This window comes from Scyliorhinus canicula, chromosome 7 (genome assembly GCF_902713615.1).
Source record: "Scyliorhinus canicula chromosome 7, sScyCan1.1, whole genome shotgun sequence".
Taxonomy (NCBI): Eukaryota; Metazoa; Chordata; class Chondrichthyes; order Carcharhiniformes; family Scyliorhinidae; genus Scyliorhinus; species Scyliorhinus canicula.
This window is the reverse complement of record NC_052152.1, coordinates 98642307-98666203: the sequence shown is the minus strand read 5'-3', so window position 1 is coordinate 98666203 and position 23897 is coordinate 98642307. Positions and strand designations below refer to the sequence as shown.

Here is a 23897-nt window from a genome sequence, read left to right as displayed (position 1 = left end):
ATGCCTCTGTATGGACGTTTGGATGTTTTTGATGCTGCGCTGAAAAGCTGGAACCAGTACGCACAATGGATGCGTTAATATTTACGGGCAAACAATATCACCGAAAACGTGCGCCAGGTGGTCATATTGCTCACCGCCTGCGGCCTGCATACGTTTGGGGTGATTAGGAGCCTTACGGATCCAGCTGCGCCGGACACCAAAACGTTTGATGAACTTGTGAACTCAGTGAGGCAACATTTTAACCCAACCCCATCCACGATAGTCCAACGTTACCAGTTTAATACCGCTGAGAGGACCCCAGGAGAATCCCTTGCCGACTTTCTATCCAGGCTACGCAGGATTGTGGAGTACTGTGACTATGGTGAGACCTTATCAGAAATGTTACGCGACCGTTCGGTTTGCGGTATTAACAACGTGGCCACCCAGAGAAAGTTGTTAGCCAAGCCAACATTGACTTTTCAGCAGGACATTCAAATAGTATTATCCCGAGAGAGCGCAGAACTAGGAGTGCAGAAGCTTCCGCCGGCCACGCCCCTACATCACTGGGAATGGCCAGGACAGCCTTGGGCGCGCTTGCAGGCGGATTTTGCCGGCCCTTTTCAAGGATCCATGTTCCTGCTATGAATCGACGCCCAGTCTAAGAGGTGCATAAGATGGGAGGCACAACGTCCTACGCAACAATCGAGAAGATGCGTTTGTCTTTCAGTACGCATGGCCTCCCCGAGGTGCTGGTCACGGACAACGGCACTCCGTTCACAAGTGAGGAGTTTGCGAGGTTCATGAAGATGACGGCATACGCCACATCCGCACCGCCCCATACCACCCGGCTTCAAATGGGTTGGCGAAGCGCGCAGTGCAGACATTCAAACGAGGCCTCAAGAAGCAGTCTTCCAGGTCGATGGACATGAGACTGGCTCGTTCTTTTGTTTTCCTGTAGGACCACCTACCATGCGGTGACTGGGGTAGATCCCGCAGAACTCCTAATGGGCCGGAGACTTCGCACCCGCTTTAGCATGGTTTCCCCGGACATTGGCGCAAAAGTACGCTGCACACAAGAACGGCAGGGACATGGTTTTTCTTGGTATTGGCCAATTTGGCAGTTTACACCCAGTGACCCAGTGTTGGTTCGGAATTTTGCTGGTGGTGCCCAGTGGGTCCCTGGCGTAATCTTTCGCCAAACGGGCCCTATCTCTTACCAGGTGCAAGCCCAGGGTCGTCTCCAGCGCAAACATGTAGACCATGCTCGGTCCAGAAAACTATCACTTCCAAAGCTTCCCCGCCCCAGGAGCTCATTTCTACAGCCACAGAGACCAAACACAATGGAAAGTATTCCTCACAATCTTCCTCTGGTGCCTCACTCAAAGCCTGCGCAGGTCGTGTAGAACCACGTAGAGATAAAGACGCCATGATGATGGAGACAGCAGACTCTAACTCCGAGATGGAGACACAAGGCACCTCAGAGGGGGAATCCTCAGGCCCACGGGTCGTGGATGGACAACCGTTGCGCCGTTCATCACGGAAGCGCCGGTCTCCATCTCATTACACGCCGCCTGATCCAGCGCCTCGTGCAAATGGGGTCCGGCCTGGGGCAAAACAAGTCCGACGCCCTCCTTCGCCAGGGTCTTCGGTGGATTACTTGGACTTTGGGGGGGGAGGGATGTTATAACCTGCCTGCTTACCATTGGCTGGGGAATGACAATCCCACAATCCTTTGGGAGTATGAGCTTCCCCAATGAGGGGGGGCGGAGAAATAATTAGCAGACTCCCTGCATAAATAAAGCTGGCCAGTTTGGAACCAGCAGAGAAAGAGAGGAGTTAGCTGCAAGGGAAGTTGCTGCTGCTGTTGTGTGTGTGTGTATATATATGTTATTGTAAATAAATGTTATTTCTTTGTATCCTGAAGACTCGTGCTGGATTCTTCGTGGCCCTCACAAAAACTGGGTAGTCCTTTCCTTCATTAAGAATAGATTCCAACACTTTCCTGATGAATGATGACAGGTTAACTCGCTTTTAGTTCCATGTTTTCTGTCTTGAATAGCACTTTACATTAGCTAACTTCCAATCCTCTGTGACCATTCCAGAATCTAGGGAATCTTAGAAAATCATAAACAGTGAACCCACTATCTCTGCAGTTGTCCCTTTTAGAACCCTAGGATGTAGTCCATCGGGTCCTTGAGATTTAAATTTCTCCAGTAATTTGTATTTTCTGATATTAATTACCTTAATGTCTTCACTCATTATTCTCTAGGCTACCCTCTATTTCTGGTATATAATTTGTGTCTTCTGCTACGAAGACAGACACAAAATATTTGTTCAAAGTCTTTGCCATTTCTTCATTCCTCATGATAATTTATTTTGTGTCTCCTTCTAAGGGACCAGCATCTACTTTAGCTACTCTCTTTCTTTTTATATATTTGTAAAAGTTCTTACAATCTGTTCTTTTATATTCCAATTTTTTTCATTTTTATTAACTTTTGGTGGCCCTTTGCTGGTATCTAATACACTCAAAATCCTCAGATATACTGCTGTTCTTTGAAACATTATACGCATCTCATTTTAATCTAATTCTCAATCTCCTTAGTAAACCACAACAGATTTTCTCATTAAGTTTTTGTTTTTCAATAAAATATATCTCTATTGAACATTTTGAATCGTTTCTTTAAATGTCTCCCACTATTTCCTTACCACCACACCTTCTGGTCTATTTTCCCAATCAACCATAACCAGTTCTTTTTTTTTCCTTTTTAAAACACTCGAGTACCCAATTATTTTTTTCCAATTAAGGGGCAATTTAGCGTGGCCAATCCACATAACCTGCACATCTTTGCGTGTAGGGGTGAAACCCACGCAAACACTGGGAGAATGTACAAACTCCACATGGACAGTGACCCAGGGCCGGGATTCGAATCCGGGTCCTCAGCGCCGTAGTCCCAATGGTAACCACTGCACCACCGTGCTTCTCTGTATCCAGCTCTACCTCATACCTATGTAATTGGCTTTGTATGAGTTTAAGATCTTTGTTTGTTACTGGACTATGATATTTTCAATTTAACATGGAATCCAATTGTATTGTGATCACAGTGGATCTTTTACTATGACATTACTAATTAGCCCTGTCTCTTTGGACAATAGTAGATCTAAAATTGATTTATCCCTTGTAGGTTCCACAATATATTGCTTCAGAGAGCGGTCAGAAAAGCATTCTACAAATTTAACTTCCAGACCACCTTTGCCAATTTGATTAGTCCAGTCTGTGTGAAGATTAAAGTCTCCCTTAACTACTACTTTACTTTTGTTATAAAACCCAATCATTTCTTGTTTAATGCTTGGTCTGACAATATAACAATTGGCAATGGTTTATAATCTACTACCAGTTTTTTCTGACCCTCACAATATCTAATCAGCACCCAAAGAGATTATACTTCTTGATTTTCTGAGCCAAGATCCTTTCTCACTAATGTCGTCATATCATTTGTTATCAGGGTTTTTTCTCCTCTTTTTCCATTCTGGTTATCTTTTTGAAATGTTTGAGTACCATTGAATATTTATTTCCCAATCTTGGTCACCCTAACCATGTCTCTGTAATGGCAATTAGATCTAAACCATTTGTCCCCATTTATGTCATGAGCACATCTATCTTATTGCTCTGCTTATTCAGACAAAATGACTACAATTATTCCCCACATAGTCTGTAATATCTCAATATTAATCTCCCTGCACCGTTGTGCCATGGTCAGTGTTTTGTTCATCCTCCCTGCAATCTCTGCTCTCACCCACACAAGCTGCAAGAACCGCAAACCTGTTCGACAGGGACTAAGGCTACCTTGTTACCTAATTGCTACCTTCTGAGTCCTCATATCAACCTCACTCGTAGGTACAGCCCACTGTCCCTGACCATGGACTAGTTCAGAAGTACCTAGCCTAAGGGTTTTACTGCCTCCTGGAACAAAGTTGTCAGGTAATCTTCTCCCTCTATGATGCATCACAGGACCTGATGCTTGGACTCCAGCTCATCAACGTGGAACTGATGTTCCTCAAGCTGCAGGCACTTACTGCAAATGTGATTGCTATGGATTATGTTCAAGAAGAATTTTGTAATCTTTTTAGGATCATAAAGGATGCCCTTCTGGACAATTTCAGTGCTGTTTTATCTCCGGTTTCTCTTCGTATCCTCTCCTCCAGTGGAGGCTTTGACTTGCTCTGCTGCCTCTCTATTCCTCATAAAAGTGAGTGAAGGATTTTCTTTAAAGGCATAACCAAACAGGATTCAAAATCTTTGACCTCCAAAACACCATCCTGAGTGAGACCCAACTGGACATCCTCAGTGGACACTGCTCCTGTTGGGCCTGTTGATAAACACAAAGAGGCCATAATGTTATGTATGCCAAGAAAGGAAAACATTTTGTTTGGTAGGTTCCCATGATTCAGAGCTGGAGGTGGATGATGTTTTCCTCAAAGTAAATTTGGCAGCAACCACAAACATTCACCATCTGGCTTACTGGCTCGGACTCTCCTGTACCTCGGTACAATGCAATCAAAGTGATTTGGGGGCCATGTACTGTTGCCTTCATGGTCCCTTCAATCTTATGCAAAAAAAGTGGCACGGACAGGATGCCTTACTTGGAATGCTTTGCACAGATTAGAGTTTGTGGAGGTTGGAGGAAGAAGGACAGGGTCGTGAGTTTGGAATGAAGAAGGCACAGAGACACAGGTGGTGGTAGACAATTTGCCAGCAATGGTAAAAAGCAGCATATGTGATGCCGAAGTTGAGTTCTGAGCTCAGAACACTAAGGGCGCAATCATCCAACCATGCTGCGCCAGAAAAGCAGAGCGCCACGGGGCGGCGGGGCTGATGAAAGCCGGGTGACCCCGCTCTCGGGATCTACCCAGCTCGCACTGCCTTGCGAGATTCAACGCAATCTCGCAAGACTTGTGATGTGAATCCCGCCCACAATGGACGGGATCACTTTTATAGCAGACCTGCATAATAGAGCGAGGCAGTAATCCTCCTCTAATGTTCAGATTCCCGAGGTACCGGAGGCTTTGGGATTCAATCCCTTCGCCTCAGAGAATTCAGGCCAGTGTTGTTTCGCACTGGTCCCCACAAACAGGGATCAGGAAGAACGACACCCATGGGCGTCTCCAAGGGGATTGGAGGCCACCAGGTGCATACATTTTGGGCAGGGTGATGCCCTGGCAGTGCTGGCCTGGCACTGTCAAGGTGCCTGGGAGGTACTGCCAGCTGGCATGGGCACTGCTAGTGTGCAGGTTGGCACTGGCAAGGTGGCATTTTTTGCACGCATGTGATCGGGCTGGGGTTGCCAGGCGTGGGTGGGGAGGGTGTGCGGTGGGGTCCAGGGACTCTCCCATATTGCGTTTGGGCTTTGGGGTGGGGGGGGGTGGAAAGAGGTCAGGGATAGTTTTGGGGGCCTTGGAAATCGGGACGCTTTTAAAAATGGTGCCCTGTCTCACCGCAATAAGGTATTCCAACGAGCAGAGCTCCCCACTGTAAAAAAAATGGGGCTATGTGCAGCCTCGGCTGTGCACTGCCTGTTCAGGCCCTTCATTCAACGCGATGAATAACCATGTTTTTCAGAGCACTGCGAGTGCCGGGAAACACGCGGCTAAACACACTCACTCGGGGACTTTGTTTCCTTTTGGGAGAACCGCGCCCTAAGTTACTCTAAAGTAGCCAATGTGGCTTATGGGGTTGTTGTTGGGATGGACACCGAGCTGGAGTTAGGAGAGACATCGGCAAGCTTCCAACGGTATGGATTTTAAAAATTAAATTTAGAGTACTCAATTAATTTTTCTGAATTAAGGGGCATTTTAACATGCCCAATCCACCTACCACGCACATTTTTGAGTTGTGGGGACGAAACCCACACAAACACAGGGAGAATGTGCAAACTCCACACAGACAGTGACCCAGAACCGGGATTGAACCGTGAGTAGTGCTAACCACAGCGCCACTGTGCTGTCCTATCCAACAATATGGTTGATTAAATATATTTGCAACGGTTATTTTGGAGCTGGGGTGAGATGCAGCAAGGTACAGGGCTTTAGGAAAAGCATATCTGTGGTAACTGAAGTGAGTACTGCAAGCCACACTCCTGTACCATTGCTGAACTAACTTAATGTTCTTAATATCTGTAGAATAAGGAAGAGCTGTGCTTTAATAGGAAAAATGAAATAAATTGCCGTTGTCATTTGCAATGCAAGCTTCATCCATTCTTAACCACAGCAGGTGAGCAATGCTGCAGGGGAAATAGTGACATGAATCCATAATTTTTCCTTAGCATCAGCCTGAGACGGGAGGCTCTCAGCCATCCCATGTATGCTCACTTTCCTGAATCGAGGTTCTCATTGGCAAAGGAGACCCATAGCTAAGAAAGGACTGGATGTTCTCAATAAAACAGAAGATATAGGGAAAAAAAATCATTAATAACCGGTGGCCCAGTGGTTAGCACTGCTGCCTCATAGCAACAGGGACCCGAGTTCAATTCCAGCCTTGGGTCACTGTCTGTGTGGAGTTTGCACGTTCTCCCTATGTCCACATAGGTTTCCTCTGGGTGCTCTGGTTTCCTCTCCCAGTCCAAAGATGTGCAAGTTAGATGGATTGACCATGCAAAATTGCCCCTTAGTGTCCAAAATGATGTGCCGGTTAGGTGGGGTTACAGGAATCGGTTGGGGCAGGCTCAATGGGCCATATGGCCTCCTTCTGCACTGTAGGGATTCTATGATTCCTTTGAAAGGTATTTTCAGCATTCCCTCCTATCCTTACTTTTATACAGTTCTCAATAATCATCTAATTCTCTCATTCCAGCCTCTTGAATATTCCTGATTTTAATCACATTAGCAGCTATACCTTCAGCTGCAGGCCTTAACATCTGGAATTCTCTTCCTCAATCTTTCCGCCTCTTTCCCCTTTTCCGACATTCCTTAAAGCCCTACACCTTTGACTAAGATTTTGGTCACCTGCCCTGATATCTTTATGTGCCTCAGTGTCATACCTTGTTTTATAATGCTCCTGCAAATTGCAATGAATGTTTTTATTATGTTAAAACATGTATGCAAATCAATTTGCAGGTTAGGTGGATTGGCTATGCTAAATTGGCCCACGGTGAAGTTATGGAGATAGTGTGGTGTTTGGGCCCAGCTAGGCTGCTCTTTCAGAGGGTCAGTGTAGACTTGATTGACCAATGAAGGTGCCACACAAGTACAAGTAGCTGCTGCTGTTGGGTATCTTGTGACCAATTCCACATTTGAACCTTTGAATGGTATGAGTGGAGTGATGAGGTTGATGTGCATGATTTTTTTTTATCACTGGAGTTCCAAATGGACTCATCTCATGCACCTATGTCCTTTTCAAAAAAGTGGGAATATATTACATTAGTCAGGCCAAACCATAGATCAAATTTATTTGAATGGATTGAGATTACACAAAAATAAAATTAAAACAAAACCATATTAGACTTGCAAATTTTAATTTTATTTTAAAACCAAACTCATCAAAATCTGGGAGTCATTTCAGCCTTTTTAAATAAATTTCTTTAATGATCTTTTATGTAGTAGTAGACCCTCAATATTTACAGAATTTTATCTCATCATCACAACTTGGGCATTCAGCTGAACTGGGTGAAATAAAAATTAGTAGCTTGCACAGAACGTATCAGCAAGAGAATCCTTTCATGACACAGATATTGTGATATTAATAAGTTTCCTCCCAAGATATCATACTTATGAATCAGCCACTTACAGGTGGAAATCTCTCCCTCCGGAGTTGGGAATGGAGATCAATTGGGGAGTATGGAGTGAGGCACTGCGAAGGGTAAACGGGATCTCCTCTTGTGCAAGGATGAGCCTGATACAGTTCAAGGTGGTGCACAGGGTGCATATGACTTGGGCGAGAATGAGTGGGTTCTTTCAGGGGTAGCAGATGAGTGTGAGAGGTGTGGGCAGGGGCCAGCGAATCATGCGCACATGCTTTGGGGTTGTGAAAAATTGGGAAGATTCTGGGCGGGAGTGCTCGCTGTCTTAGCCAGAATAGTGGAGGAGGGATTGGACCGGGACCCTTTGGTGGCGATATTTGGGGTTTCAGAAAAGCCGGAGCTCATGGAGAGGAGGAAGGCCGATGTCATGGCCTGCGCCTCTCTGATTGCACGGTGACAAATTTTGCTGGAGTGGCGGTCGGCATCGCCACCAGGGGTAGCAGCATGGTTGGATGACCTGCACGACTTCCTGCGGTTAGAGAAGATAAAGGAGGGCAGCACGGTGGCCTAGTGGTTAGCACAGCTACCTCATGGCGCTGAGGTCCTAGGTTCGATCGCGGCTCTGGGTCACTGTTCATGTGGAGTTTGCACATTCTCCCCATGTCTGTGTGGGTTTCGCCCCCACAACTCAAAAATGTGCAGGGTAGGTGGATTGGCCATGCTAAATTGCCCCTTAATTGGAAAAAATAATTGGGTGATCTAAATTTGTTGGGAAGAATGGGTTCCCGGGGTGTTTATTTGCTGTAACCTACTTTGATACAATTTGAATAAAATGTGTTTTAAAAAAAAGAAATCTCTCCCTCAATGTCAACAAAACGAAGGAGATTGTCTACATCAATAGGAACGAAGTAGAAAGGGTCAAGAGTTTCAAGTTTTTAAGGTGTCCAGATCGGCAACAACCTGTCCTGGTATCCCCATGCCGACACTATAGTTAAGAAAGCCCACCAACGACTCTACTTTCGAAAGACTAAAGAAATTTGGCATGTCAGCTACGACTCTCACCAACTTTCACAGATGCACCACATAAAGCATTCTTTCTGGTTGTATCACAGCTTGGTATGGATCCTGCTCTGCCCAAGATCGCAGGAAACTACAAAATGTTGTGAACGTAGCCCAATCCATCACGCAAACCAGCCTCCCATCCACTGACTCTGTCTACAATTCCCGCTGCCTCGGAAAAGCAGCCAGCACAATTAAGGACCCCATGCACCCCGGACATACTCTCTTACACCTTGTTCCATCAGGAAAAAGATACCAAAGTTTGAGATCACGTACCAACCGACTCAAGAACAGCTTCTTCCTTGTTGCCATCAGACTTTTGAATGGACCTACCACGTATTAAGTTGATCTTTTCTCTACATCCTAGCTATGAATGTAACATTATATTCTGTAGTCTCTCCTTCCTTCCCTATGTACAGTATGCATTGTCTGTATAGCGTGCAAGAAATAATACTTTTCACTGTATACTAATACATGTAACAATAATAAATCAAATCAAAAGTCAAATTAAAGTCCTCTTTTGTAGTGGCAATTTGCATACATACAGTACCTCCCAACAAGGGGATTAAATGATGCTCTCAACATATTATTGACTCTGCTCTGCGAATTTAGCTGGGCTATTGATCACACTAAGTAACACCTCCAGAGGATGTGATTTGCAAATTCTGTACCTCAGGTCCATGGTGGCAGACAATCTGTCCCTTGGTGCAGAACTTAATGCACACATGGAGAAAGCAGCATCTTTGGCCGACTCATGGAACATGCATGGTTAGCATCAAGCTAACTCTTAGGATCAAGGTGCTGGTTTATGAGGTCTATGTCCTCAGCATCTTGCGGTATGACTGTAAAATATGGTTAACTTGCAGCTATCAAAGAAAAGAAGTTCAGCACCATTAGTCTTCACTGTTAGCAAAGCTTTCTGCCTGGGCATACCATGGAAGGACAAAATCATGGATGCTCCCAGGTATGTTGATGCTCATTAAGCTGAGGTGAAATCGCTACTCCAGGCACATTCTCAGCAAAATCCCTAAGGATTTTCCACATGGCGAGGTAACCAGAGGCAGAAGACCAATAGATCTCCCAAAGCTCCATATCAAGCATGTGTAATACCATCCTGGAGTCTCACTTGTAGCCACAGAAATGTCTACCTATTCCTCTTATAATTGAAGTCGGGTTAGGTTTATATTCAACTGCAGTTTAGAAGAATGAGAGGGGATATCATAGAAACCTGTAAAATTCTAACAGGGCTAGTCAGGGTAGATGCAGGAATAACCAGAGTTCACAGCCTCAGAATACAGGGTAAATTATTTAGGACTGAGATGATGTGAAATTTTTCACCGAGAGTGCTGAGCCCGTGGGATTCGCTACCATCGAAAGCATTGAGACCAAAACATTGTATGTTTTCAAGGGGAGTTCGATATAGCTCTTCGGGCTACAGGGATCAAAGGATATGGGTGTTACTGAGTTGGATGATCAGCCATGATCATAATGAATAGCGGAGCAGGCTCAAAGGGCTGAATGGCCTTCTCTACTCCATGTTTCTAATATGTGAAATGACAATCCAAAACAAATTGGGAGACAGTAACTGACTGACAACGGAGGAAAATAGTGACGTGGCCCGTGTGTCACCATGATGACCAACGGCTTGGCAACAGGCACCTACAGCAAAAACAACAGCCCACAACCACGCCTGATACCCACTTGTGGCAGTTGTGGAAAATCTGCCTCTCATTGATTCGTCTCTTCAGTTACCAACAAAAGTGCACCTTATTATGCTACCCCATGTCCCGGTGGATTTAATTTGCTGCATGTCCATCATCTAGTGCAGATGGGAGGATGCTGATGATTGTCCTATATAATATGAGCCGTTCACAGCCAATAAGGCAGATTTAATTCATCCTTAGAGCCCAAGACCAAGGTGACCCCTTCTAAACAAAGCAGGCCATTAGATACATGTCAAAATATCTCAGCCTAGCTAAAACCTCACATAAAAATCCTGCATTTTCTAATCTAAAACAGGGCAAAGATCTGCATCTGTTATCGTTCTAGCACCTCATAATGTGGCACTTTAGTGCTTCAATGTGATCCACCACTCACTATTCTTCCAAAGAGAAATGACTGCTCCCTGAATATGATTTAGTGAGTAAATGCATAATATAGAACATAGAACATAGAACAGTACAGCACAGAACAGGCCCTTCGGCCCTCGATGTTGTGCCGAGCAATGATCACCCTACTCAAACCCACGTATCCACCCTATACCCGTAACCCAACAACCCCCCCCCCCCTTAACCTTACTTTTAGGACACTACGGGCAAATTAGCATGGCCAATCCACCTAACCCGCACATCTTTGGACTGTGGGAGGAAACCGGAGCACCCGGAGGAAAACCACGCACACACAGGGAGGATGTGCAGACTCCGCACAGACAGTGACCCAGCCGGGAACTGAACCTGGGACCCTGGCGCTGTGAAGCATTTATGCTAACCACCATGCTACCGTGCTGCCCCTATATAGGACTGGCTTGGTCTCTGATCTGGCTCATTTCACACTTGCACAAATTGGGTTGTTACAACGGACCTCATTTTTCCATGTCCAGAATGGGGTAGGGAAATCAGCTGGGGTTCCTATTTCTTTTTTATTTTTAAAATTAAATTTTAGCGTACCCAATTCAGTTTTTTCCAATTAAGGGGCAATTTAGTGTGGCCAATCCATCTACTCTGCACATCTTTAGGTTGTGAGGGTGAAACCCACGCAAACATGGGGAGAATGTGCAAACTCCACACGGACAGTGACCCAGTGCTGGGATCAAACTTGGGACCTCGGCGCTGTGATGCAGCACTATGCCACCGCGCTGCTCCCGGGATTCCTATTTCTAAGTCATTATCCCATTAATCCCCAACTAGGAAGTGCACACCTGTGGAAGGAAGTGTGTGAACATGTCAGCTCAGAAGGGTTTGGACATACGATGCCCTACATGATCATGCAGCTCATGGAATCACATTGTGTGGGCTCTCATGTGAAGAATGGCATGTGGTAAGTGTAGGTTGGGAGGAAAATGGACCGATAGTTTCCATAGCTCTCCATCACTGGGGTCATAACTGGGTCGGTTGTTGACCTATAGAGATTGCCATCATTAATCAACAACTCAATTATCATTGCCATCATTAATCAATAACTCAATTATCATTGTACTAGGATGGTGGAGTGGCTAGAACTTGGTCTATTCTCATTCAGCAATTCTTATCACTTGGACAAAGTCCCTCGAGACAGCCAGCCTTGTAGAATTGAGACAATTGGGGGGGGGGGGGGTTGCGTGATAAAAATATATCCTTTAATTCAATTTGGAGCACTACCAGCGCTGACACGCCCCCCGCCCCTCTGCATTATGGCTCGTGCTTTCTTCAGCCTAATTTAAGGAGCTTTATTTGCAAATTGAAAGCAAATACCATTGGCGCCGGTGCGGAAAATGAAACAAGTGAGAAACCAAAAATATGCAAAAATGGTCACTTGCATAGCTTGTTTTTATCGTAGCCTTTTTGCTGAATGTCCATAATTGAACTCGCAGCTTTAGGCTTTTATCGTTTGCTTCTATTTCCCCCCACAGACAGGCAAATAATCCCTTATAATCCCTGATAAAGAAAATTATTGGAACCAAGAACAAGATAAATCGCTGGTTTCATGGGAAAATGCGAATTTAAGATGCGCCCGCAGATGAAAGAACTATACTATAATATCGTGTGCAAAATGCCAGAATTACAGATTACTAAATGAGGCTGGTGTTAAAACGTACAGCTAACATCAAAACTCAGGAGGAACAATCCACACAAAAGCTTTGGAGAGGCAATGGCTTTACATATCGAGAACAATGCACTATAAACTGTGCCCCCACATCGACCTTATTTTCATCGCTATTTTAGTGGCACATTAATGCACAAGCTGACAGATTTTTAATATAGTCTTGCCCTGCTCTGTCTCTGAATGTCAGGCATTTCAACACAGAATACATGCATTTTCCAGCAAGGTTAGCTCAGCCCTGCACCAAATAACATGCAAGGATGCTCCACACACGACAGGATCGGCATGCTGTAAGAAGCACTTACAGAGTTAAAAGTAGCTTTTGTGAGGTTTCCTCAGCCTGCTCGACAAAGTGTTTGAAGCGTGTAGTGGACATCTGCCTTCCTCCGCACACAGCATCCCATGACCATAGCGGGATGTGCTGCTGCAATGGAGAACGCTGCCTTAGTACCACAGTTGCTGCTCTCCTCCAGCAACAGCTTGCAATTCGGTCATGCTGGTGATGTTGAAAAGCTAGTCATGCTGCTGGGGGTGGGTAGAGAGAGGAAACAGTACTGGGGGTGAAAGCCGACATGAATGTCGACAGTATCCAGGGCCACCCCCTTTTCACTCATTAGATGGTAGAGTCCATTTTGCTTGGGATGCTCTCTCCTCCTAATCCCATTACAAACAAATGGCAGAGCACATTCCCGTGCAGCGGCAGTAATTGCTGGGCTGCCGCACCCAACGGCAAACGGGGGGGTCCGGGGTCCAGACAAACCGAGCCTGGTTTACCTACACCCTGCCATAGGAATGCGAACCCTTGTGGAGGAAGCCTCCACGCTTACACACATACTGCTCGTTCATTCATCGGGCACGCCATTCATTGTGAGGCAAAGCTGATACATTGGAACTGCAGGGACAAAACAAGAACTCAAGCATAGCAGGAGTTTTTTTTTGATTCACTGGGGCCAGTCCACACAAACGCAAGGCTCCAGGGGCGAGGCTGAAGGGAATCAGCACTCACTCACCCACCCCCAAATTCTGCTTGACCGAAAAAGAATCCTTTCTCTGCATTCACATTCCGTGGCTCTCAGCAGATCATCAATTTACAGTGATGTGTTCACTCAGAATTACAGCCACAGTGATAATCTTTTTATTGCTTCAGCACCAGGGACCACCTTCCTGTTCATGTCTACATCTATACAACACCACGTTGGCCTGCTCACTAGACAAAGCTGCTTCAGACTATGACTTTGTACGTCAGCACCAAACATCATCTGTCCCCTTACTCAATGTAGTCAGCTTCTCATCAGAGGCAAAGAGCAGCCTACTCTGACCCAACTAAGCTCCGTTGCACTCTAGCTTTCCTTACTGTGCTATTGTCCCATTTCTTTTTGTTCCCGCTTAGCCAGAATTTGTTGCCCATCCCTAATTACCCTTCAGAAAATGGTGGTGAGCCGCCTTCTGAAACTGCTGTAGTGCATCTAGTTTAGGCACAGCCGCAGTGCTGTTAGGGTCGGAGTTCCAGATTTATGACCCAGTGACAGTGAAGAAATGTCTATATATCTCCAAGTCAGGATTGTGAGTGACTTGGAGGGAAAATTGTAGGTGGTGGCGTTCCCATGTGTGTTCCCCTTGTCCTTTTAGGCGATAGATGTTATGGGTTTGGAAGGTGCTGTCAAAGGAGAAATGGTGACATGCCGCAGTGCATCTTGTAAATGGTACACACTGCTGCCGCTGTGTGTCACTGGTGGAGGGAGGGAATTTTTAATGGACGGATGAGGTCTGTCAATCAAGCAGGCTGTTTTGTCCTGGATGGTTTCGAGCTTCTTGAGTGGTGCTGGAGTTGCACTCATCCAGGCAAGGGGAGAGTATTCCATCATACTCCTGACTTCTGCCTTGGAGACAGTGGACAGGGTTTGGTGGGCCAGGAGGTGAGTTACTCGCCACAGGATTCCTAGCCTTTGACCTGCTCTTGTAGCCACAGGACAATGTTAAGACTCAGTTAAGACTCTGGCCAATGGTAGCCTGCAGGATGTTGATGGTATTCGATGCTGAAATACTAGATGTCATCTGAGGCCGTGTGACGATGCATCTGTTTTCAGAACTGTTTACATATTTTTAGGCAGAGACTCCTGTTGTGCAGCAGAGGAAGCCCCATTTCCATGAATGGTCATGGGAGCAAATCCAGTAAATTGTCGTCCTGACCTTCATGGCATAACCTAGAGCTGCCTCACCCCCAGTCTGACGGCAGCCATCTTTATTTTGATTTCTCCCTGTACATCCATATTTATTTTTAATGATGCATGGTAATGTCCAACGGTCAGTATGCAGATGTGATGTTGGCTGCACTGACCTGCATGGTTTCCCTCACAATCATGATGGACATATTAGATACATGACCCTCAAATTGGCAACCCTTCCATCATCAAGGGGCTGGTTTAGCTCACTGGACTAAATCGCTGGCTTTTAAAGCAGTCCAAGCAGGCCAGCAGCAAGGTTCGATTCCCGTACCAGTCTCCCCGGACAGGCGCCGGAATGTGGTGACTAGGGGCTTTTCACAGTAACTTCATTGAAGCCTACTCGTGACAATAAGCGATTTTCATTTCATTTTTTCATTTTCAATCAGAAATCTCTTCAAAACTCCAACTGCAGAATTAGCTGTACCTCTGGAGGTCCATTGCAGTTATTTATGAAATACCTTACTCTTTGATGAGTTCAGGATGTTCCAACGTGTTACACATTGAGTGAAGCGCATTTAAAGTGCCGTCACTGTTGTAATGCAGGAAACATGGCCGCTAAATTGCACAAAGCTTTCTCTCACAAACAGCAATGAGATAGCGACACCTTGGGCCTGTACAGGTAGGGTTAATATCTGAGTGTAGTTCGCTAGGCCCCCAGACTCCATTGCCCCCAGACTCTCAGGGCCGCCACCACCACGGGGCTGGTGGAGTACCGTGCCGGCGGGAACGGCAGAGGCACAGTTACCAACGCCTCCAAACTGGTGCCCTTGCATGAAGCCGCCTCCATACGCTCCCATGCCGACCCCTCCCCCCACCACCCACTTCCTAATCATGGCTATATTCGCCGCCCAGTAATAGTTACTAAAATTTGGCAGCGCCAGCCCGCCCTCTCCCCGACTCCGCTCAAGCATTACCTTCCTTACCCACGGGTAAGGAAGACGAACAGGAATCTGGGGAGGACCGTCATCTTCACCGTCTGCACCCTCCCAGCTAATGACAACGGGAACGCATCCCATCTCCAAAAATCGTCATTCATTTGGTCTATTAGCCGGGCCAGATTTAATTTATGCAGCCGGTTCCATTCCCTCGCCACTTGAATGCCTAGGTACCTAAAGCTTCCCCTCTGCCAATCTAAACAGCAGCACCCCCAATCGCCTCTCCTGTCCCCTCGCCTGGATCGCAAATATCTCACTTTTCCCCATATTTAACTTATACCCCGAAAACTGGCCAAATTCCCCTCAAATCTTCATGATTTCTTCCATCCCCTCTAATGGGTCCGATACATACAGAAGCAGGTCGTCTGCATAGAGCGAGACTCTGTGCTCCACCCTTCCCGGACTAGCCCCTTCCAGCCCCTTGAGGCTCTCAGAGCAATTGCCAACAGCTCTATGAGTAGCGCAAACAACAGTGGGGAGAGGGGTCATCCCTGTCTCGTCCCCCAGTCTGATGTTGTCCTATTTGTCTGGACACTTGCCACAGGAGCCTGATATAGCAACCTGACCCAGTCAATAAAGCCCCACCCAAATCCGAACCGTCCCAGTACCTCCCACAGATAATCCCATTGTAGCCGATCAAAAGCCTTTTCTGCATTTATTGCGATCACTACCTCCATCTCCCTACCTTCCGGGGGCACCATGATCACATTTAACAGCCTTCTTACATTGGCCACCAACTGCCTACCTTTAACAAACCTCGTCTGGTCCTCCCCAATAACGTCCGGAACACAATCCTCAATCCTGAAGGACAAAATCTTGGCCAGCAGTTTGGCATCCACATTCAACAGGGATATCGGCCTGTAGGACTCACACAGCTCCGCATTCTTGTCCCGCTTCAGAATCAGCGAAATCGTGGCCTGTCGGGGGCAGCACCCCTCTTTTCCTTGCCTCATTAAACATCCTCATCAACACCGGTCCCAATATCCCAGAGAACTTTTTATAAAACTCCACTGGGTACCCGTCCGGCCCCGGGGCTTTACCCGCCTGCCTGGCCTTCAGACCCTCCACTATCTCTTCCAACCTGATCGGGACCCCCAGCCCTTCTACCAGCTCCCCGTCCACCTTTGGGAAATTCAGCCCCCCCACAAGAAGTACCTCATCCCCTCCGGCCCCGTAGGGGGTTCCGACCTATACAGCCTACTGTAGAAATCCCTAAATGCTTTATTCACCCCTGCTGAATCTCCAACCAGGTTCCCATCTCCGTCATTTACTTTCCCTATCTCCCTGGCTGCCTCCCTCTTTCTAAGCAGATGTGCAAGCATTCTGTTGGCCTTCTCTCCATACTCATTGATGTGACCATCAATTTACTCGAGACACGATAGGAAGTAAACTGTGGTGTTAATAGACTTACAACTGAGCCTGCCTGTGACCAGAAGAACTGAGGGCAGACTCACAAGGCTGCAGCACTTTATACTTCCGGTAGTGGGAGGGGCCATGGGCGGAGCCATGTACAAGCTCCTCATCTCCCCCTCTCGGCAGAGCCGCGCAACGGCTCACAGACAGAGCCCACAAGGACACAATGCTATACAGTGTGAACGCAATACTATACAGTGTGAATTACATGATGTACATTCACCACACTCATAGATCGACCCCCTTGCCTTTCTCAGCTGCTCCACCGCCCTCCCTGTGGTTAACAAGCCAAACTCCACTTGTAGCCTCTGCCGTTCTCTTAAAAGCCCTGCCTCTGGGGTTTCCGCATACCTCCTATCGATCTGTAGTATCTCCTTAACCAGTCGGTCCGTCTCTGCCTTGTCCACCTTCTCCCTATGGGCCCGTATCGAGATCAGCTCCCCTCTGATCACCGCCTTCAGTGCTTCCCAGACCATCGCTGCTGAAATTTGCCCCGTGTCATTGACCTGCACGTAATTCTGAATACATTTCTTCAGCCGCTCGCACACCCCTTCGTCAGCCAAAAGTCTCACATCTAACCTCTAGTCTGGGTGCTAGTTACTGTCTTTACTAACCTGCAGGTCAACCCAGTGCGGAGCATAGTCTGAGATTATGATCACCGAGTACCCCATATCCATCACCCCTGCCAGTAAGGCCCTGCTCAAAATGAAGAAATCAATCCGGGAGTACACTTCATGCACGTGTGAGTAGAAGGAGAACTCCTTCACCCTCAGCTGCCCAAATCTCCATGCTCGTCAACGCATATATTGTATTTGCTGCAACTACAAAATGTGGTAATGAGTTCCACAATTTAACCACTCTCTGGGCAAAGATATTTCTCCTGAATTATTTATTGGATTTATTAGTGACTCTCTTATATTTATGAACCTTAATTTTTGACTCCCCCATAGGTGGAAACACCTTTATTGCATCTAGCCTATTGAACCTCTTCATAATTTTCAGGACCTCAATCAGGTTGAACTAACTTGCTGAAGTATTTTGAAGAGTTGTTGAAATAACTTGCTGGAATTTGTTTGAGGAGGTAATAGAAAGGGTCTATGGAGGTAATGCCATTGATGTGGTGTACATGGAGGTACAGAAGTCATTTGATGCAGTTCCACACAACAGACTTGTGAGAGAAGTTATAGCTCATGAAATAAAAGGGACAGGAGCAATGTGGATACAACATTGGCTGAATAATAGGAAGTAAAGAGTAAGGGTCAATGCATATATTTAGAGCTGGAGGAAGGTTGTAGTGGTGTTCCCCAGGGATCAGTATTGGGACCCTTGCTTTTCCTGATATATTAATGTTCTTGAAATTGGTGTGATGGGGACAATCTCAAACTTTGTGATGACATAAAATGTTGAAGTATTGTAAACTGTGAAGAGGACGGCAGCATGGTAGCACAGTGGTTAGCACGATCGCTATACAGCCCAGGTTCAATTCCCGGCTTGGGTCACTCGCTGTGTGGAGTCTGCACATTCTCCCCGTGTCTGCGTGGGTTTCCCCCAGGTGCTCCGGTTTCCTCCCACGGTCCAAAGATGTGCAGGTTAGGTGGATGGCCGTGCTAAATTGCCCTTAGTGTCCAATAATTTAGGTGGGGTTACGGGGATAGGGTGGAGGTTTGGGGATTAATTGGGGCGCTCTTTCCAAAGGGCCGGTGCAGACTCGATGGACCGAATGGCCTCCTTCTGCACTGTAAATTATATGTAAATCTACGACAGTTTAGAACTTCAAAAGGAGATAGACAAGTTGGTGGAGTGGCAAGGATGTGGCAAATGAAGTTCAATGCAATGTAATTTGGTAGGAAGAACATGGAAGGACAATATAAAATAAGGGGTAAAATTCTTAAATGTGTGGAGGAGCACAGGGCCCTGGGTGTACATATGCATAGATCAGTGAAGGTGGCAGGATAGGTGAGATCAGTTAATAAAGCATACAGTATTCTGGGCTTTAATGATGTGGGCATAGAGTACAAGGGCAAGGAGATTATGCTGAACTTTACAATACAATGAGTTAGACCTCAGTTGGAATATTGTGTATTGTTCTGGGTGCTTTGGTAATAGATGCAAACGCCTTGGAGGGAGTATAGAAGAGGTTTACAATAATGGTTGCAGGGATGAGAAACTTCAGTTATGAGGATAGATTGGACTGTTCTGCTTGGAGAGAAGAAGGCTGACAGGAGATGTGATAAAGGTGCTCAAAGTCACGAGAGGGCTGGACAGAGTAGATGGGGAGAAATTGTCCCCGCTTGTAAAAGGATCAAGAAAGAGAGGGCATAGATTTAAAGTGTTTTGCAAAAGAAGCAAATGTGATGTGAAAAAAATGTTTTCACACAGCGAGTGGTTGGGGACTGGAATACACTGCCTGGAATTGTGGTAGAGGCAGGTGCAATCGAGGCATTCAAGTGGGCATTAAATGATTACTTGAATAGCAACAATGTGCAGGGGTACGGGGGAAAGGCTCGGCAGTGGCACTAAATCACCATGTTTGTTTGGAGAGCTGGTGTAGACACAATGGACCAAATGGCTTAATTCTGCACTGTAACAATTCTCTGATCTCTTAGCCTTCTCTTTTCTGGAGAAATGTGCTCCAACTTAGTTATAACTTTTTAGTTCTGTTTTCACCTTTTAAAGTTTTTTGCACCTTCTCTAATACCTTTATATCCCTTTTGTAACGTGGAGACCTGAATTGTGCCAGCAAATTAACTGGTTAGTTAGCCAATTCATAAACTATTACAAATTGGACCCAATGTAGTTTTCAGCCTTAGGCTAAATGTAGCATGTAACTCAATGAAAAAAATCTCACGCTGTCAAAAGTCTTTGGGAACAGGCCTTTAACCTCCTTGTTTTCCAGATGTGAAGTTCCAAATCAGTTTGTTTGAAATATTTTAAACATCTGGCAACATTCAGAAGACTTTCAATAAGGTCCCACACAGGAGTTTAGTAAGGAAAATTAGATCACATGGGAATTGGGGTTAATATACTGATGTGGATTGGTGAATTTACAGAAAACACAGTGGAGGAATAGCAGGTCATTCTCAGGTTGGCAAGCTGTGCCTTGTGGGGTACTGCAAGGCTCAATGTTTGGGCTTCAGCTCTTCACAATCTACATCAAAGATCTGGATGTGGGGATCAAATGTAATGTTTCCAAGTTTGCTGATGCCACAAAACTCGGTGGGAATGTGAGTTGTGAGGAGGGTGCAAAGAGGGTTCAAGGGGATCGAGACAGGCTCAGTGAGTTGGCAATAACATGGCAGACGGAATTTAATGTGGAAAAATGTGAAGTTCCAGAAATACAGAGTATTTCCTAAATGGGGAGAGATTGGGATGTGCTGATGTCTAATGGAACCTGGGTGTCCGTGATCATAAGTCATCAGCTAACATGCAGGTAAAGCAAACAGTTAGGAAGACAAATTGTATGTCATGCTCTGTTGAATGCGGATTTGGGTACAGGAATAAGGAAGTCTTGCTGCAATTGTGTAGAACCTCGCTGACACCACAAATGGAACATTGTGTACTTGGTCTCCCTACCTAAGGAAGGATTTTATTGGCCACCGAGTAAGTGCAACAAAAGTTCACCAGACTGATCCCTGGGTCGGTTGGTCTGACTTATGAGGAGAGATTGAGGAGACTGGACTTGTGATCTCTAGAGTTCAAAGAATGAGAGATGATCTCATTGAGGCATACAAAATTCTTCCAGGGCTCAATAGCACAGATGAAGGAAAACTGTTTCCCCTGGCTGAGGGGGTCTAAAATCAGGGGGCACAATCTCAGGAGGAGGACTGAGATAAGGAAGAATTTCTTCACTCAGAGGCTGGTGAACCGTTGGCATTCTCCACTCCAGAGGGCTGTGCAGGCTCAGTTATTGAGTCTGTTCAAAACAGAAATCAATAGATTTCTCGATATTAAAGATTTCAAGGGATTCTGGGGATAGTGTGCAAAATGGCAATGAGGTAGGTCAATCATGATCTAGTTGAATGGAGGGGCAGCCTCAAGGGGCTGAATGGTCTAATCCTACTCCTATCCCCTACCTGAAGTGGTCAAATCTGAAACTGGGATCCTGAATCTAAATAAAGGGAACTCTAAGCTAATGTGGTGCAAATTGGCAAGGACACATTGGGGAACCTTACTAAAGGGGTTGACGGTGGATGGGCAATGGTTCATATTTAAAGAACGTGTGCTTCAATTAAAACAATTATTCATTCCTATCTGGCGCAAAAATGAAAGAGGAATGGTGGCTCAACTATTGCTTGCAGAATAAATTAGGGATAATATTAAATCTAAAGGGAGACATTAAAAATTGCCAGAAAAAGCAGCAAGCGTGGGGATTTGGGAGTTATGAGGATAGATTGGATTCAGCAAAAGAAGACAAGAAATTTGATCATGTGAAGTTATCCACCTTGGTGTGAAAAACTGAAATGAAGAGAATCATTTAAATGGTTGTATATTGGGAAGTGTGAATGTACTAAAGGATCTGGGTGTCCTTGTACACCAGTCAATGAAAGTGGAGAGGTAGGTGCACCAAGCAATTAGGAAGACCTTCAGTGCAAGAGGATTTGAGTTCAGAAGTAGGGGTGGCCTGCTGCTGTTGTACAGGCTTTGACAAGACCACACCTAGTGTATTGTGTGCAGTTTTGGTCTCCCTACCTAAGAGAGGATATACTTGCCATAGAGGGAGTGTAGCGGAGATTCACTAGGCTGATACCAGGGCTGCCAGGACTGTCCTATGAAGAGAGGTTGGTTCGAATGGGCCTGCATTCACTTGAGTTCAGAAGGATGAAAGGAGATCTAATTGAAACATATAGAATTCTAACAGGGCTGGACAGTCTAGATGCAGGGAGGATGTTTCCCCTGATTGGGGAATCTAGAACCAGGGGACTCAGTCTCGGAATATGGGTAGACCTTTGGGACTAAGATGAGGAAGCATTTCTTCACTCAAAGATTAGTGAACCTGTGGAATTCTCTACCACAGAAGGCTGTGGAGACTAAGTCACTGAATGTATTCAAAAAAGAGATAGGACCCGCGGGGTTTTTCGGCTGCGCCCACCTGGCGACCAGAAATTCCCGCCTGTGGTTAATGAACCTTTACATGGTCCCCGTCCCTTCTGTGGCGACCTTGTGGTGGGCACGTCCAAAAAATCCAACCTATAATCTTTTAGATTTTAATGGGATCCAAGGGGTAGAGAGAAAGCCGGCCCATGGCACTGAGATTAAGGATCAGCCATGATCATATTGAACAGCAGAGCAGGCTTGAAGGAAGGGCAGAATGGCCTACTCCTGCTCCTTGTTTCTATGTTCCTATTTCAAACATGTATCAAAGACTATAGCAAAACACACATTACAAGAATGAATAGATATACTTATGCCTGTGCCTGCCCTTTTACAACTATCCACGTGTCAATTTCAGGTCAATTCCATTACATAAGCAGTGTATGTAAATTAGAGCAGCCAGCCACCTCTGTGCATCCTAATGACGCTGTGAATAGACTAAAGCAACAAATCTGCTCTAAATTATTACCTGCGAGAAAGACCTCTGCAACCCATTCATGAATTAAGTGTTGGTTGGTTATAAAGGTCTCCTCACTTGTGAAGCTAACTGGGGATCCAGCTATTTGCCGCTCATTCACATTTAGCCGAAAAAAGGAAAACATTGAGTTAAATACTGACATTTACAAAGGTATTGAGTCTCTTTTAAGGCCATAAAACATATCATCCAGAACTGTAAGGCAAAGGGTGATTTGATACGACCCAGCCCCACCGCTGGCAGATGGACAATCATGCACGAATGGGCGAAGGAGACCCCCTCCAGCTGGCCACTGAAGGAGAACGTTCAGACTTCAGGGTGGGGGAGATGGGAAGAGAGGGTGTAATACCACTCATGAGGCCCATGGGGATACCCTACTTGATTTCCCCATGGGATGCTTAGAATACAAGATTCCCCGCTGTAGGCAGAGGCCTGCCCAGCTGGGGCTCATTATTTGACTATATAAAAGCTGACCCGGACAGAAACCGGCATCCTGCTAGTCCCAACGAGGAATTATTGTGTGTGTGTGCCGCTGTGGCGGCCGTTTCCTTTGACCTAAATAAACTACTGTTTACTTACCTACTCGGGCCTTCTGGGTCTTCAGAACCTCCTTATTCTGCCTGCCCAAATATGTTACCTTCCCTCTATTTATTCCAACTACACACACATTTTGCAACTTTATTAATGTAATCCTACATTTTGACACAATCCTCTTAAGTTTTAAATACACGACTGAATTTGGTGCTATCCTCAAATTTTGAAATGTTACTTCTGATTCCCAAATTTTTGGATATCATGAGCAGCCAAAGTGCCAGCACCACTCCTTGTGAACAACCAGTCTGAGTAACTTCCTTGGACCATTACTCTGTTTGCTGGTTTGTAGCCAGCTTGTACCCAACCCCATGGGCTCTGGCCCTAGTCATGAGGTTATGTGGTACTTTAGCGAAGAATGACCAAGTCCTGAGTGGAGCAGTTGCTTCGGGAGTGTGACATCAGACATAAGAATGATATGCCCCACTGGCAGTGCTGACTTTGACTCATTAGCACCTTGGACACCAGAATTGGAGAATCTTGCTGGTTTTTTGAGGTGCCTGATTTTGGTCGTCCAAATTTCTTAAGCACGCAGGAGTGTAGCGATCACTGCTGACTGGTGAGCCATGATCTTATTCCCGGCTTTGAGATCTTCAGC

The 23897-nt window shown here is 45.8% G+C and overlaps 1 protein-coding gene across 4 annotated transcripts in view; it reads right to left on the bottom strand.

Annotated features, from left to right (window-relative positions):
* nhsa (Nance-Horan syndrome a (congenital cataracts and dental anomalies)) overlaps positions 1–23897 on the bottom strand; it is a 543376-nt gene that overhangs the window by 224034 nt on the left and 295445 nt on the right. Inside the window, exon 1 of one of the 4 annotated variants that reach the window (XM_038802527.1) lies at positions 12875–13481. The exons of the other annotated variants lie outside the window; for them this stretch is intronic. The gene's annotated coding sequence lies outside the window, so the exon portion shown is untranslated. Of the gene's footprint in view, positions 1–12874; positions 13482–23897 lie in introns of those variants that run through there. 4 annotated transcript variants of the gene reach the window in all.